The following is an 18109-nucleotide window of genomic DNA, read 5'->3' as shown; positions in this document are numbered from 1 at the left end:
CACCTATGTTCTAAGCTATGAGCCCAAGCAGTTTGTTTATGACTTAGCCAATGAAATCAACAGATTGATATATGACACTCCCACATCACTGTGTTAGCCAGGATTCGGTGCTGCTGTGTCCAGATACCCTAGGACGACATCTTAAAGGAGGAAGGTGGGTTCTGCTGTCACGGCGGGGGTGGAAAGCATGTGCGGAGCAGAACAGCTGACATCATGGTGGCTGGAGAACAGGACTACAGGAAGGTGTTGAGACAAGATGTACTGCCCAGCTAGCTTTGGCATGGTGTCATGGATGGAAAGGTGCTCCCCACTAAGTGGGGGGCAAAGCTAAAGAGTAGAACATTTGACTATAGATCAAGAGATCCCTTATTCAAATCCAAGGTCACCCTCTTTTCCTTCAATGTGCACAGTGCTGGTTTTCCCACACTGACTTATCCTCTAAGAGAGAGGCGTGGAAGGTTGGGCTTTTATTGCAAAGCCTGAGTTATGTCCATAAGGCTAGAGGCTCAGTCCTGGGGGACTGATTAAGGAGATGACAGTGGCAGCTGTGTGGATGGGGGTATGTTAGCCACAGCTGTCCACAGATAACAGGACAGGTTATACGTGTGAGTCTGCTTGTGTGTCTATGGAAATAGAGATTTTAAGGAGTTTCTTTTTTCTTTAAAGATTTATTTTTTTATCTTATTTTGCCGGTATGTATGTTTGTGCATCACACACATACAGAAAGCAGTGGATCCCTTGGAACTGAAATTCTAGACCATTGTCAGCTGCTATGTGGGTTCTGGGAACTGAACCTGGGTCCTCTGAAAAAATAGCCAGTGATTTTAACCACTGAGAAATTTCTTCAGCCCTGATTCAAAGTTAATTCTGATGTCTGTAGGAAGGACACCAGGAAGAGGTAGCACAGCAGATGGAGTTTCACATAACTGCTAGCCAAATTCCTTCTACCACAGAGACACTAGTCTTTCCTCCTGCGTTTAGAAATGGTGCAGGAGGCCCACTGACGTTATGGAGGGCTGGTGTGGGAGGTCCTTCTCTCTATGTGTTGCTTTTATTGGTTAATGAATAAAGAACTGGCTTGGCCTACAGCATGGGAGGAGGAAGGTGGGGTCAGAGAGAAGTGATGGAGCTGCCGGAGACAGACGCTGGGAACTTTAGTTGGTAAGCCACTGTCACATGGCGATACACAGATTAATAGAAATGTGTTAAATTAAGATGTAAAAGTTAGCCAATAAGAAGTTGGCTAATGGGGGGTGGAGAGATGGCTCAGCTCAGTCAGTTAAGAGCACTGACTGCTCTTCCTGAGGTCCTGAGTTCAATTCCCAGCAAGCACATGATGGCTCACAACCATCTATGATGAAATCTGGTGCCTCTTCTGGCCTATAGGCAGGATACCGTATAAATAAATAAATAAATAAATAAACAAATAAATAAATAAGAAGTTGGCTAATGGGCCAAGCAGCGACTTAATTCATACAGTTTCTGTGTGATTATTTCAGGTGTAAGCTAGCTGGGCAGCTGGGAACCAGCAAGTCGCCCTCCCTCCAACAGAGGGTTATTGGTTTTACTGATTGAAACATTGCTCATAACCAAAATGTGCCTTCACAGCTAATGTGGATGTATTTGACTAAACACATGTGCACATGGCCCCACCAAAGGGTCACATAAAATTAACCGGTATGAAAGGTATCATCTTAACCTTGGCCAGTGTCATGCTCTTGATAAACTGATTAGTGCTGAGAAAATCACAGAGAAGAGAGAATAATCCTGGATGTGACAGAGATCCAGCAATGCTGGGAGCCAGAAGCTGAGGCTAGTATTCACCGTGAAGTTTCACTGGCTTCTTTTTGCTTTGTTTTGTTTTGAAAGAGGGTTTTTTTCCTGTGTATCCCTGGCTGTCCTAGAACTCAATCTGTAGACCAGGCTGGCCTGGAACTCAGAGAGCTGCCTGCCTCTGCCTTCCTAGGGCTGGGATTAAAGGTGTGCACCACCCCTGCCCACCACTACCACCAGTGGCTTTTTGATTTGGCTGATTAAAGTCCTGGCCTATGGCTTCTCTCAGAATTCAGTCACTTTGTGAACCTGGGTTCTCAAGCTTCCCTGCAGAGCCATGAACACCTCACATTCCTGCTAACAACTGCCCTGTATTTCCATTAGCCCAGGATGCCCAAGTCGGTGAAACATCTGAAAAGGAGAGAAAAGGCTGATACTAGAACCACCAGGCTCCACACCAGGTGTGTCTTTGGCTCCCATCACTTCCTTGTCTAACATAGGTCAATGGCTAAGAAATAACGCACATTCAGGAGTGGAGGTCCAGACTGATGACAGCGCTGGGGCAACTTAGGTCTTAGTCCACCAATAGCTCGGTTTAGTCTTCCTTGTTTATCAAGTGTGTCCGTTATTTTTCTATTGCTATGATGATTCTCTGTATTTCCTCCAAGTCTGTTGTTATGTCCCCCTTTTCATTTCTGATTTTGTTAATTTGGACATAGTCTCTCTGCATTTTGGTTAGTTTGGATAAAGGTTTGTCTATTGTGTTCAATTTATCAAAGAACCAACTCTTTGTCTCATTGATCCCCTATATTGTTTTCTTTGTTTCTATTCTGTTGATTTCAGCTCTCAATTTGATTATTTCATGCCATCTAGTCCTCCTGGATGAGTTTGCTTCTTTTTGTTTTAGAGTTTTCAAATGTTCTATTAACTCACTAGTGTGGGATTTTCCCAACGTCTTTATGTAGGCATTTAGTGATATGAATTTTTCTCTTAACACTGCTTTCATTGTGTCCCATAGATTTGGGTATGTTGTGAGGTCATTTACATTGAATTTTACGAAGTGTTTAATTTATCCCTTTAATTCTTCCTTGACCCATTGATGCTCCAGTTGAACATTGTTTAATTTCCATGTGTTTGTGGGAACAAGTATTGCTGTTGAATTCTAGCTTCAAGCCACGGTGATCCAATAAGATACAAAGAATCATCAGGTCATATTTCAAAAACCTGTACTCCACAAAATTGGAAAACTTAAAGGAAACAGACAATTTTTTGAATAAATATCACTTAAGACCAGATAAACATTAAATAGAGCTACAACAGCTAAAGAAATAGAAACAGTCATCAAAAGTCTCCCCCCCCCCCCCCGCAAAAAAAAAAGCCCAGGACCAGCTGGTTTCAATGCAGATTTCTACCAGACCTTCAAAGAAACAACCTAAATGCCCCTCAACCAAAGAATGGATAAGGAAAATGTGGTACATTTACACTATAGAGTACTACACAGCAGAAAAAAATTGCATCTTGAAATTTGCGAGCAAATGGATGGATCTAGAAAACATCATATTGAGTCAGGTAACCCAGACCCAGAAATACAAATATAATATGTACTCACTCATAAGTGGCTATTAGACATAAAGCAAAAAAAAAAGCCTACAAATCAAAGAAAAACTAATACCAATACTCCTCAAATTGTTCCACACAATAGAAACAGAAGGAACATTGCCAAACTCTTTATGAGGCTACAATTACCCTGATACCCAAACCACACAAGGATATTACTAAGAAAGAGAATTACAGACCAATTTCATTCATGAAAATTGATGCAAAAATACTAATTAAAATACTGGCAAACCGAATCCAAGAACACATCAGAAAAATCATCCACCATGATCAAGTTAGCTTCATCCCAGAGATGCAGGGATAGTTCAACATACGAAAATATATCAACATAATCCACTATATAAACAAACTGAAAAATAAAAACCACGTGATCATCTCATTAGATGCTGAAAAAGCCTTTGACAAAATACAACATCCCTTCATGATAAAGGTCTGGAAAGCAGGGATACAAGGAACATACCTAAACATAATAAAGGCAATATACAGCAAGCCAACATCAAACTAAATGGAGAGAAAACCAAAGTGGTTCCACTGAAATCAAGAACAAAACAAGGTTGTCCACTCTCTCCATATCTATTCAACATAGTGCTTGAGGTCCTAGCTAGAGCAATCAGACAACTAAAGGAGATTAAAAGGGTAGAAATCAGAAAAGAAGAAGTCAAACTCTCTTTGCTGATGATATGATAATTTACATAAGGAACCCCAAAAATTCTACCAAGGAACTTCTACAACTCATAAACACCTTTAGTAATGTAGCATGATACAAGATTAACTCGAAAAGTCAGTAGCCCTCCTGTACACAGATGATAAATGGGCTGATAAAAAATCAGAGAAACATCACCTTTCAGATTAGCCACAAATAACATATAATATCTGGAGTAACTCTAACCAAACAAGTGGAAGACCTGTATGACAAGAGCTTTAAATCTTTGAAGAAAGAAATTGAAGAAGACACCAGAAAGTGGAAAGATCTCCCATGCTCTTGGGTAGGTAGAATTAACATGGTAAAAATGGCAATCTTACCAAAAGCAATCTACAGATTCAATGCAGTGCCTATCAAAATCCCAGCAAAATTTTTCACAGATGTTGAAAGGACAATACTTAACTTTATATAGAAAAACAAAAAACCCAGGATAGCCAAAACAATCCTGTAAAACAAAGGAGCTTCTGGAGGCATCACAATCCCTGACTCTACTACAGACCTACAATACTGAAAACAGCCTGGTATTGGCATAAAAACAGACAGAAGGCCCAATTAAACTGAATTGAATACCTGGATATCAATCCACACATCTACAAACACCTGATTTTAGACAAAGAAGCAAAAAATATAAAATGGAAAAAAGAAAGCATATTAACAAATGGCATAACTGGATATCAACATGTAGAAGAATAAAAATAGATCCATATCTATCACCATGCACAAAACTCAAATCCAAATGGATCAAATATCTCAATATAAAACCAACTACACTGAAGAGAAAGTGGGAAGTGCACTTGAATGCATTGACACAGGAGACCACTTCCTAAATATAACCCCAGTAGCACAGACACTGGGAGAAACAATTAATAAATGGGACCTTCTGAAACTGAAAAGCTTCTGTATTGCAAAGGACATGGTCAACAAGACAAAACAGCAGCCTACAAAATGGGAAAAGTTCTTCACCATCCCCACATTGGACAGAGGGCTGATCTCCAAAATATAGAAAGAACTCAAGAAATTAGTCATCAAAAGAACAAATAATCCTGTAAAAAATGGGGTACAGACCTAAACAGAGAACTCTTAACAGAGGAATCTAAAACGGGTGAAAGACACTTAAGGACAACATCCTTAGCCATCAGAGAAATGCAAATCAAAACAACTCTTCCATCTTACACCTGTAAGAATGGCCAAGATCATAAACACTGATGACAACTTATGCTGGAGAGGTTGTCAGATAAAGAGAACACTTCTGCTTTGCTGGTGGGAGTGCAAACTGGTACAGTCTCTTTGGATATCAGTATGGCGATTTCTCAGAAAATTAGAAAACAACCTACCTCAAGACCCTGCAATGCCACTTTTGGGTATATATCAAAGGATGCTCAATTATACCATAAGGACATGCACTCAACTATGTTTATAGAAGCATTGTTTGTCATAGCCAGAACCTGGAAACAACCTAAATGCTCCTCAACCAAAGAATGGATAAGGAAAATGTGGTGCATTTACACAATGGAGTACTACACAGCAGAAAAAAATTGCATCTTGAAATTTGCGAGCAAATGGATGGATCTAGAAAACATTATATTGAGTCAGGTAACCCAGACCCAGAAATACAAATATAATATGTACTCACTCACAAGTGGCTATTAGACATAAAGCAAAAGAATGGGATGGTTGGGATAAAGGAAGGGTGGACACGGGAGCAGAGAAATATATAGCCTAATTAAGGGAGCCATCTTAGGGTTGGCAAGAGACTGGACTCTAGAGGGGCTCGCAGGTGTCCAGGGAGATGTCCCCAGCTAGTACCTCGAGCAACTGAGGAGAGGGAACCTGAAATGACCCTATCCTATAGCCATACTGATGGATATCTTGCATATCACTTTAGAACCTTCATCTGGCGATGGATCGAGATAGAAGCAGAGACCCAAATTGGAGCACCGGACTGAGCTCTTAAGATCCAAATGAGGAGCAGAAGGAGGGAGAACATGAGCAAGGAAGTCAGAACCACGAGGGGTGCACCCACCCACCGTGACAGTGGAACTGATCTATTGGGAGCTCACCAAGGCCAGCGGGACTGGGACTGAATAAGCATGGGATGAAAACGGACTTTCTGAACATGGCAGACAATGAAGGCTGATGAGAAGCCAAGGACAATGGCACTAGGTTTCGATCCTAATACATGAACTGGCTTTGTGGGAGCCTAGCCTGTTTGGATGCTCACCTTCCTGGACCTGGATAGAAGTGGGAGGACCTTGGACTTCCCGCAGGGCAGGGAATCTGGACTGCTCTTCATCTTCATTCTCGAGAGGGAGGGGGAATGGAGTGGGGGGAGGGAGAGAGGGGGAGGGGAGTGGGGGAGGGGCGATGTGTGTGAGGAGGGGGAGGGAAATGGGAAATTTTTTTTTTGCAACAAAAAAAATAAAATAAACAAAAAGAAAAAAAAGAAAAAAAACAGCCTACAATTTAAAATCCCAGAGAACCTAGACAACAAAAAGGACCCTAAGGGAGACATACATTGATTTAATGTACATGAGAAGAAGAAAAAGACAAGATCTCCAGAGTAAATTGGGAACATTGGGAGGGAGAGGAGAGAAAGGGAGGGGAGTGGAGAAAATCATATAGCTCAATAAAAACAAAAAAAAAATCAGCATTTAGACAGCACCACTAACCAGAATGAAAATAAAGACCTAATCCTTCAAAATCCTTTAGGGTCTACAGGAAGGACAGTGTAAGCTGGAGGTTGAATTGAGACCCACCTGAAGGAGGTCTGTCCACTGTGATTATCTCACTAAAAGTGAGGAACCCTCACAGTCCTGTGGGTCCTTGTATATGGCAAAGCACAGGAAAGAGATGTGAATCCCAACAGTAAAAACAGGAGGCAGGTACAACTCAGAGGACAGAACTGAAGCCTTCTTCAAATGAGAAATGAAAGGGATAAAGGGGAGAGGAAGGGAGTCAGGGATCTGTTGCCTTGGGCTGCTTGGTGCAGAGGCTCTTCCCCCTAAATGTGGACTCTGCTTATGGTCATAAATCATTTGTTTTTTCTGCATATTTTAACCATATCTGTACAATGGATGGGAGCAGATTAAACCACTAGTTGAAACTGTCCGTGAGCCAGAGCCATCCCCTGAGCTTGTCTGAAATAGAGGTCATCCTCTGGTCCCTTTCTCAGCGAGTCAGGTTTAATAGTTTTTGGGTAGGAGCAAAGTTTTCTTTCCTCTAGTCCTGCCCAGGTTTTTTATCTTCAGATGTCAGTTGAGCAGTCAGATCTCTGCATCTGGACCTTTTAGTTGAGTCTGAAAGATCTCTAGTACAGACCTCCATGACTTAATGCCCATGTCTCAACTAGGAACTAGGGCGGGATAGTGACTGCCAGGAAGAAGAGGTAGTGAGGTGTACAGAGTTAGCTCAAGGCTGGGCATCCTAGGAGGAAGCAGATAATGGCAGAGCCCTGGCAAGTACGCATGCCAGATGGTGACTGTCAGGGAGTAGCCATACAGGTTTAGAATATTTATTAGACACTTATAAGCAGGTGGGGGTATAGCTCAGGGGTAGAGCATTTGACTGCAGATCAAGAGGTCCCCGGTTCAAATCCGGGTGCCCCCTATCTTTTTTCCCCATGAACACTGAATTGATTGCATGCCCTTCAGGAGAGTCTCAATCTACTGAAAACTTGTGTCATGCTTGTAGGGCTGAGTCTGGTTTTCACTGGCTCACTTCTGGTGGAGGCAGAGTCCTGCCTTTGGTTAAAAAAAGGTAACAGTGGCAGATGTTTAAATTGGGCACATTGGTCATGGCTGCCCAGAGAAAGCAGAATTGACAGTGCGTGTGTGCGTGTGTGTGTGTGTGTGTGTGTGTGTGTGTGTGTGTGTGTATTTGTGGTTTTGTTTGTTCTAAGAAGTGCCTGTCCCCCTCCCCCCGGTGGGGTAGGAAAGTCTGATTTCTGTAGGACAGAATACAGGAAGGAGACATGGAAGAGGCAACATGTTAAGGTCTTGAGGTCAATATTTTTCTAGGACACCACTCTTTCCTCCCAGGCCTTTAACTGCTACAGGAGACCCACCCACCTCGTAGGATCTAATGGGCTTTACTTAAAATCTGCTGACTGAAACTGCCCTCACAGCTTCCTCTTCACTGCTGTTTGCCCAAACGTCTGGGCATCACAACCTCGTCAGCTGACAGCATGGATTGTCCAGCACCACAGATAGTGCCTTGAGCTTGTCAGTGATGTGTCTCGAAACAAGGCTGTGAGTGCTGAGTGAGTCACATGGAGAGGAGGACAGATTTGGAAACATCCTGGAGCTGGCTGACTCAGGCAATGACACCGAGGCCAGTGTTCATCGTATCATTCTCAGACAAGAAGGCAAGAGGACTGACTGAAGACCTGGTCCCATATTTCCTTAGGTCCTGTTTATTTTCCTGCCTCATCTTGAGGCCTTTGCAATCCCGCCAATGGTGGCCTTCTATGTCACTACCAACCAGAGATAGGCTCTTATTTAAACAAAGAACTGCCACTGGAACCAAACTGGGTAACATGAAAGATCCTCAGGGAAGTGCATAAAGCGATGCTGGTTATCAGGCCTCTCTGGGCCCAAAGATAATGAAAATCCGTGTGTTCGTTACCGTTCTATTGCTGTTAAAAGACACATGACCTAGAGATTCATAAAAGAAAGCATTCAATTAGGGGCTTGATTAGAGTTTCAGAGAGAGTGAATCGATGACCATCACAACAGGGAGCATAGTGGAAGGCATGGCATTGGAGCAGTAGTTCACATCGGATTTCTAAGTTGAAGGCAAAGAGAGGAAGAAGGGCTGAGCCTGGTGTGGGCTTTTGAAACCAGAGTCTAGCCCCAGTGACACACCTCCCCAACAAGGGCATTCCAATAATGCCCACACGTCCTAATCCTTCCCAAACAGTTCCCCTAACTGGGGACCGAGTGCTCAAACATGTGAGCCCATGGCGGTCATTCTTACTCAAAACGCCACAATACAGTAGACTCCAGGGGATGGAATGGAGAATCCCAGATCTTCTAGAACAAGGTGAGTGACACTAACCCTCAGTTCCCCTAGATCACTATGCAGTTTCCAGAGATCACTGCCGGTGCCTGCTGACTCAGCACAGGACATACGCAAATGTCACAATGCATGGCCTGGTCCTCACACAGGCTAAAACACAGGACCATCTTAGCTGGACTGTTAGGCTTTCTGGCCTCCAGTTACTGATGATGAAAAACAGCCAAGACAGAGAGCAAAGGCTGATCCTTGGTTGTCTGTGTGAGGAGCATCTTCAGCTTCCCTGGTTTCCTTGCTGAAAACAGGCCAGTGGGTCAGGAAGAATGGGACTTCAGGGGTGGTAACGTGTCTCTATGAGAGTGCTGGGACAACACAGATCTCAATCACATCTATAGTGGTGTATAATCTCCCGTCAGCCAGCCACGGCACTTCTTCTCGCTGAACTCCTCAAAGCCTTTGTCAGTCATTTACCTGGAAACTGTCTCAAGAGAAGAAATGTCTTACTTGTCCCTGTGTGCACAACATGGATAGGGACTGACACCTCACAACAGGAGCACCCTCTGAGGCCTTGAGTGTGAAAGGATGAGCTGTTCCTGTCCCGACCAATGTGTGACTTAGAGGACTCCACAGAGAGGTATCCCTGAGGGATGGGGTGCTGAGGAGTACAGGTTTAGGTTGGAGAAAATGGAAGGCAAGCTGTATGTAGTAAAGAATGATTTCTAGTTTCTAGAATGGAGAGGCCACAGTGGATTATAAACATGTAGGCAGCCTGGGGGCTGTGCCATGGTTGAAGAGGTACTAATGAGAGGTTATAGATAAGTGGGGGTATAGCTCAGGGGTAGAGCATTTGACTGCAGATCAAGAGGTCCCTGGTTCAAATCCAGGTGCCCCCTACCTTTTGTCTCTGAAGTGCATCCTGTATTGTCTTCCTTTTAGACCAGGGCACCTGAAAGAGAATGATGAAGTATACCAAACTCCAATCCACAGTACAAGGGCAGACTCACTATCACTCAGGTGGCTTAGATGCACCTGTTAGAGGTTTTAAGACATGGATCCTTGCTTCCTGTATCCCTCAGTTCTACTCTGTTCTGGGAATTTCTAGGGTTGTTGAAAAGCTCCCAGAGAGATGCTGGGAATCTGTAGATGAAGCTGGTCATCTCTTTTCTTGCCTCCTGAGTTGGAGCACTGTGTCCCTGGCAATGGAGTGGCTATCAGGTTTCTGATTCCACCATGCTAGGCTGCAGGCTCTGTGTCCCAAGTCTGGAGCTCCTTTCCTGGGCTACTGCAGGTTTAATGGTCACATGCACTTATGCCTTACCCTGTTCAGACCTGGGGATAGGGGAAGAACAGGGTTCTAGGAGGCTCTCTAGGGAGAAATGGTGATGGAAGTCACCTAGGGCTTCTTAGAGGACTTAGTCCTGAGCTTCTGGCTTCTTTCCCTCTGCCCTACATGCTAACAGGCTAAGAATCAAAAGCAAGAAAAGAAAAAATCAAGGTCACATCAATGATTAGGAAACAAGATCTGGATTAGAAACTTGATCTGTCCTTAAAAGCTCACCTTCCTGTCTAGTGACAACCTAAGGGCTGCTAATGCCTGGCACCTTCTATATGCAGCACCCACAGCCTCAGACATCATGGGAAAAGTTTCCTTGAAGATTTATAGAAGAATGTGAGGCTTGGTTGTCCTGCTGGGCCATCCAGCACAGGTTCAAATGAGGGAGATGCTGATGACAGAGGGTGGGCCTGCAAGGAAATAAAGATCCACAGGACCCACCTCACTGCTCCTGCTCCTGAGTAGGGCAAGGACTGATTTTTTTAAACAAGATCTTCCCATGATCCCAGTAGGAACTGAAAACCTCCAAGTTTGTTTGATGCCCTATAGTGTAAGGCTTGAAAACAGGTCATGATTATGAGACATGTCTAAACATATTCACCTTATTAAAAATAGAGTTTAGCTCTCTGCCAACCCAGCCTGGACCCACAATATAACCTGTTGGCCACATCTGCTGCTCAGTCCCTAAAGATTTGATGAGCTGGGTCTTCTTATGAAATGGTCCCAAAGACTTCTAGTTTAGTTAGTACTAGTCTCATTATAACCTGAATGAGATAGACAGAAAGACAGACACAGACACACACAGGACTTTGTATCATGAAGCTCCTGACCTACATTTAAATGTTCTTCCACCAAGCTGGAGCTCATCCAAGCAATTTCTATCACTGGTGCTTGTAGTAATAAGCAGTGGGCTGCCTGTTGTGTGGAGCAGTGGGGTGCTTCCGCCACCTGACTAGCTTTACCCAAAATAATCACACAGAAACTGTATTCTTTTAAACACTGCTTGGCCCATTATATCTAGCCTCTTCTTGGCTAACTCTCGCACCTGGACTAGCCCATTTCTAATAACGTGTGTAGCACCCCAAGGTGTGCTTACCGGGAAGATTCTAGCCTACGTCTATCCTGGGTCAGAGTTCATTGCGTCTGCCCCGGAGAGGGGAGCATGGCCTCTGAGCTCACTTCCTCTTCCTCCCAGCATTCTGTTCTGTTTACTCCTCCCACCTATGTTTTAACCTATGAGGCCAAGCAGTTTCTTTATTACTTAACCAATGACCTTCCTCCATCAGGTGCTATTTATCCACTCTGGGCTTCTTCCTATAATCCTTAGGAGTTCTGTCTATCAAAGGCTAGGCCCCATATTGTAGCCTAGCTTCTGCATCCAAACCACTCCTCTTCTGGTCACTGGCTGCCTCCTAACCCCTCAGTTGAACATGCGAGACCTCCTAAGCCATGCCTAGTGCCTTCTCTTCCTGTGTCCAGTGGGGGACACTAGCTTTGGAATCAGCTCTTGCTGTGTGGCATGACCTCGGTGTGCGTCCTGGATTCTTTCCTGCCCATTATCATCCTTTAGAACACTCCTGGAATTTTGCTCTGTTATCCATCTTCTAGATTTTTCTTTATTCCAAGGCCAAATTCATGGCACTGGTCTTGCTAGGCTGAGCTTGTGAAGAGCCTGATGCCAAATCCAGTGACCAATCTCATGGTCTCAGAAAACCTCTTATCTTCAGGTCAGTACACTTGGAAGAATAGGGAGGGGTTGTCTTAGGATCCAAATGCAGATCCAGAGGGATTTCTCAACTAAGAAGAAGGCTCCCCGATTGCTGCTGAGCTCCAGCCTAGGCTCCTCAAACCACAGGTTTACTATGAATCTTCCCCCACTAGAGGTCACATAGCATCTCAGCTGCAGAACCCAAGCTCAAGTTCAAACTTGTTTAACAAAGGTCCTGATGGTTTGGAAGGTCTGACTACAACATCAAGGACTGACTCGAGCCATAAGACAGGCACAAACACTGCACAAGTCCTGCTGGGTTTGTACATCACTGGGTTGACCTTGCCTTCCTCTTATTTCTTAGCATAGAATGTTAAATGTTGGGGGACCATAGCTGATGCAGGTGGCCTAAAAGCAATAATATTAGGGGGCACCTGGATTTGAACCAGGGACCTCTTGATCTGCAGTCAAATGCTCTACCCCTGAGCTATACCCCCGTTGTAACATAGCTTGTGATTAGCACTAATAACCAGGTAGCCTTCTCTCATTCTAAGATTCTTAAGTATTGTGGTTCCCATCTCATCTTAGGCTCCCTTTGGTCTTGGTATAGACTGCAAGTTCTCCCTTCTCTGATCTTTGAGGGGATTCCCCCAAAGCCTCCTTTATCTGATCTAATGTTTTTCTCCCTTAGTACCATCTGGGGTTCCCACAATTCCCATCCAAATCCAGTGAATGGAGTTTTGAATTTTTTAAATCCATCTGCTCCTTCAGGGTCTTCTTGTACCATCCTGTGGCAAGTGTGTAGCCTGATCAGAGTCCCCAAAGGGACTCAATGCCAGGGTAGGTATTTGACCAGAAAGGCTGCAGGCTGTACACCAGGCTACTGGCTCCCTCCCAGGAGGAGATTTCAAGAGCACAATGTATGGCCCCTGAGCTAGGGCTGAGGGGATCTTCTGGCAAAAGTCTGGCCCCATGGCAGGACAAAACCCACTGAAGGATCTGCTCCCAGCAGACACAGGATGACAATATGTCTGACCTCCTTGGCTTTGGTCCTGTGTTTCCATGCTCTCCTCTTGTTCCTCCTTTGGGAATGGGAATGTTTTCTGTGGGCTGCAGTACTGTGGAAGCACACAACTTGTATTTGATTTTACAGCTGAGGTTTGTCTTGGGTCTCAGAAGAGCCTTTGGAAGTGTGAACAGTGTTGGGCCTGTTAAGATTATGAAGTGGACTGAATGTTCTTTGCATTATTACAGACATGAGCCTGGAGGAGGCGGGGGCGGAAAGTTAGGATTTGGTGGACACATTATGGGTTTCAATCCTTGGTTCTCAGATTGCAGAGCTGTTCTGGGAGGCTGTGAGACACACAGGCTCTAACTGGACATCACAGGTCACTGGGAGATGGCTTGAAGGTTATCATTTGTCCCTGTCTCCAAGTCTCCTCTTTCTGCTTCCTGGTCTTCTCTGCTGCTCCTGCTGCCGTGACCTCCACCATGACTTCCTCAGTGTGGCTGGCAGAAATCATGCACCCAAATAAGCCTTTCCTTCCTTAAGTGGTTCCTGTCAGGCATTCTGTCACAGACATGAGAAAAGCATTGACCCAAGATCATTGTAATTATCTCCATCAGTCACTGGTTCTAAAAAGGCCATGGTGTTTATCACGGTGTCTACTAAAATGGAGGAGTTGAAATTCAGACATTTGAAGCTATTTGGCCATGAGCCAAGAAGCCTATAATGGATAAATCCCTGGTTTCAACAGAGGAGAGGATTCAATAATTCTCTTAATTTTATGATTGTAAAACTTAAAATAAAAAAACAGAACCAGGCCGGGCGGTGGTGGCGCACGCCTGTAATCCCAGCACTCGGGAGGCAGAGGCAGGCGGATCTCTGTGAGTTCGAGACCAGCCTGGTCTACAAGAGCTAGTTCCAGGACAGGCTCCAAAACCACAGAGAAACCTTGTCTCGAAAAAACCAAAAAAAAAAAAAAAAAAAAAAAAAAAAAAAAAAACAGAACCAGTAAAAATCAGCATGGCTGTACCCATCTGAGCTTGTGGTATCACAAGGTAGTCTCAGAGCTTACAATGGCGGACACCTGAGAGCCTGTAAATTTGTCAGCTGCCTCTGACACTGGCCTCTTCTGGGGCTGCTAAAGCTAAAAAGCATGGCCTGTGCTCAGGCACAGCAGGCCATGAGGGACAGCTGCCTGGTCCCAATTACCCAGGCAGGATGGCCAAGCAGTGGAGGAAAGATGACTTGCACCCTGCTGTGTGGCCCAGCTTCAGCTAGGAGCCTAGCCTGAGCCTGACAGCCAAGCTGCAAAAACGCAGTCTCAGAAAACTGCAGCTTCAGGCCAGTCAAGCAGGGAAAATGTAAATGAGCAAGTTAAGCCTGTCAGCTAGAAAGACTTACAACTTGGATTAGAAAGATAGCTTACAAACTTTTAATAAGACATACAATGGCTAAAACCTTATTTAAAATATCTTACAGGAGGTCTTGAGATACTAAGTAAAATTCTTAAAGGGAGCAGTGATCCGAATTCCACTAGACAGCTTATAAAAGCTGCCAGACAGGTACTCATGCAGGTGGAGTCTGCTATACAGAAACAGCAAGTACATTATATCAACTATGATCAGCCTTGGCGAAACTCACTCCTACAGCAGTGTTATGGCAAAATGGCCTGCTTCCATGACTTTACCTTCCCATTTCTCTAGTTAACATATTAAACCCTTATTTTGAAGCTGTAACTTGCTTAACACAAAAGAGCGGGATGGAATCTAGCAGATATTTTGGCAGAGAACAGAACCTGCTATGATCAATGCAAAAGATTGATTGATTGATTATTTCAAAATAATGATTTTTGGGCAATTGTGTTTGCTCAATTTGAAGGTCAGATTAATAATCTTTTCCCAAGTGATCAATTGCTGCAATTTGCACAGCGATATTCCTTTATTTTCCCTTAAATGATAATGTAATGTAATGCTAAGTTTTACAGGTGCTTCTTCCAATGAAAGAGCTGCATATGTTGCTGATGGTAAAAAGAATGTGGAGCCTGCCCATAGCTCCTTGAAAACATAACTTCAAAAAACAAAAATAGGAAAATAAGTCATGCCATTTTTATGGATGCCCATGAGCAATCTGCAGTGGACAGATTTTGGCATGATGACACCAAGGCGACCTTTGCTAAGGCAAGGTGAAAAGACCCTTGCACTAGATTATAAAAAGGACCTGACCCTGTATTAATTTGGGGTCAAGGATATGTTTGTGATTTTTTCACAGAAAAAAAAAAAAGCTAAATGAGATGACTACACACTCAGCAGAGAAGTGCTAACCCTGATGACATCACAGCCACTAACGATGCCATAAAAGAAGTGAAAAGAGGTTCCTAATTTCATGATCCTGGCTTTCGTGTACCACCATGCGGCTGGCCGAGGAAAGGGATACCTGAATCAGTGTTCCTGACTCACTACAACGTGCTGCAGTCCGAGAACAGAGAGAAGACCGTGGTGACGATGGGTAGTTCCCAGTCTCTTGATGGACTTGCTATACAAACTTCCAGACCCAGTAAGTCTGTTTACCTTGGAGCTGGACTAGAAACTCAGACTGAACATTTGACGGTTTTTCTCTTTGGGACACAGAGCTCATTTTGCCAGTATGGTATTTAATCCGCTGTTGAAATATAAACCTAAGAACTGAGACCTCAATTTTCCCCTCAGGGGAAAAAGGAATCATTACAAGGAGTGGCTGAAGCCCCTCTTGAAATATGAGGAGGGTAGCCCAAGGATTTTTTTTTTTTTTGTTGCTGCTGCTGCTCAGAGACTGGGACAATTACTTAAAAGCAGAATTACAACTGGACTCTCACCTATCAGAGACACTTTTCCTTTTCTTTTGATGAGAACAGATTTAAGAGAATTGTGATATGACAAATTGTGTGTTTATTGTTAGTTTCCACTCTAGAATTATGGTATTGACCGGTTAATGTAACTGCTTTTGTTCACCATAATACGTTAAGAAAAGTTTGACATTTCCAATGAGTTCATGGATTTGACATATTTGATAAGAGATTTAAATTTTAATATAGCAAAAATTGTTTTAAAAAACCACTCTAGACCAATTAAAAAGGGCATTCCCAACCCTGGTGATCCTCAGCTCCTTCAATTAGGGGATTGTAGTCATAGGAGCATGTATTTTCACAAAGCGTTATCTCTCTTAATGAAAAATTGGCTCAGAGACACAGAGCCCAGAGGTACTTTCCCCCTTAGCCCTTTGCTTACAGATGTTGACAGTCAAAGACAGGTTTGATTCTTTTTCCTCCCAGGCACCTAAGACACTGACATGTATGATTAAAATACATGTGTCGAAGACCGTTAAGTAGCTCATCAACCAGTCCCAAAACAGGAAGCAGGCTCCCCTCCTCAGAAGCCTGCCATCTGTGCTCTCCCAGTCTCTGCTCACCTGGGCCAAACAGCAGCCGGGACACAGTTGCTAAAAAGCCCCAGGAGTCAGGCTGAGCCACGGGAGCACAGACTGTGGGGCCTACTCAGGAGCTTTCTAACAAGGAAATCATGTATTTTTTTATCATGTCCTGAATTTTAATTAAAGCTGGATTAAAAAGGGATGAACTAATTCATTTGGTAGAGGAAATGATAAGACAGAGTAGCATCCAGGCTGTGGTGAGGTCAATGCTGCCTGCTCTTACCCAGGTTTACAGTGAGGAAGCTAAAACACGGAGTGAAGAGATGCAAACAAAACAATAAAAACCCTTCTAGTTTGGTCTAGTATGAACACACTTAGTTTCAGATAGAACAAGGGCAGACAAAGCAGCCATGTTGTTAAAGAGGTTAGAACCACTGAGGAGCAGGAACACTAAAGGACAACCAACTGCTTACCAATTGAATTTGCAGGTAGAGTACTGCAAACTTTGTAAATAAATAAATAAATAAATAAATAAATAAAACCCTGGCTGAGGAAGTCCTAGGGGAGAACCTTCTATTGGATCATGCTGTCAAAACTTCCTTCTAAGTATTTATGTCTTGTCTTTGGTTGGAAAAGATTTTTTGCTCCCCTATCCCCAGTAGGCAACTGTTACTGCAGAGATTCATAACTGGTCAAAGTGCCAAGAATAAGAATTTAGAGTGTTCAACCCTAAATGGTCTATCTATCTCAGCCCCCCCACCCCCAAGGCTCAAGGAGCGTTATGGAAGAAGAGGCAGGAATAATGTAGGAGCGGAGGATGGGGAACTGTGAAATGTTCCCTGGGCATGACAAGGTCATGTCACTTATGAACTTATAGAAACTGTGGGTACCTGCATACCAGAATCCAGCATGGCTTAAGAAAGGGCTTGTGAGGACCACCCCTATCTGAGGAGCTATTGACAGCTGATGGAAACTGTGGAAGGGAGGAAGAGTCACTTTACTCTGGTGGTGTGAACCCAGGTAGGTTGCCTGTTCTCTAGTAGATGGCCCCACCCCTATCTGAGGAGCCATTGACAGTTGATGGAAACTGTGGAAGGGAGGAAGAGTCACTTTACTCTGGTGGTGTGGACCCAGGTAGGTTGCCTGTTCTCTAGGAGATGGCCCCATACTTATTTGCACCCAGGGAGCACTAATCAGATTCTATTAGTGACTATAAAATCAAAGAAGAGGGCATGAAGTTGGGAAGGGACATGTTGGTGGTGATCTTAAGGGAGTTGGAAGGGCGTGGATATGATCAAAATACATTGTAAGCATGTATAGAATTCTCAAAGAATAAATAAAATAGTTTTTATGCAAACAAGAAGGCATATATTTTTGCAGTGAAACTATAGGAAGAGTGGTTGAAAGGCAGGACATTGCTGCTCACAGGTTTCCAGATATAAAACTGAAGACTCATTGGCAAAATTTCCTACAGCAGAGAAAACCAATGTGGTGTTCTGCTGGCAAAGGACTGCCTCTGGAAGTTAGCGAACTGGACTCAGAAAATTCTGG

General features: G+C 43.8%; 3 non-coding genes across 3 annotated transcripts; 2 read left to right on the top strand and 1 right to left on the bottom strand.

Annotated features, from left to right (window-relative positions):
* The first annotated feature begins 7627 nt into the window (after positions 1-7627).
* On the top strand, positions 7628-7699 carry Trnac-gca. Its single transcript has one exon. It is a non-coding gene; the product is annotated as a tRNA-Cys (tRNA).
* Positions 7700-9927: 2228 nt separating this feature from the next.
* On the top strand, positions 9928-9999 carry Trnac-gca. Its single transcript has one exon. It is a non-coding gene; the product is annotated as a tRNA-Cys (tRNA).
* Positions 10000-12572: 2573 nt separating this feature from the next.
* Trnac-gca lies at positions 12573-12644 on the bottom strand. The gene has a single exon. It is a non-coding gene; the product is annotated as a tRNA-Cys (tRNA).
* Positions 12645-18109: the final 5465 nt, after the last annotated feature.

This window comes from Microtus oregoni, unplaced genomic scaffold (assembly GCF_018167655.1).
Source record: "Microtus oregoni isolate MIOR12 unplaced genomic scaffold, Mior012 000064F_ref0000363, whole genome shotgun sequence".
NCBI lineage: Eukaryota > Metazoa > Chordata > Mammalia > Rodentia > Cricetidae > Microtus > Microtus oregoni.
Note: the sequence above shows the minus strand (reverse complement) of the source record. Positions and strands in the feature narration are given on the sequence as shown.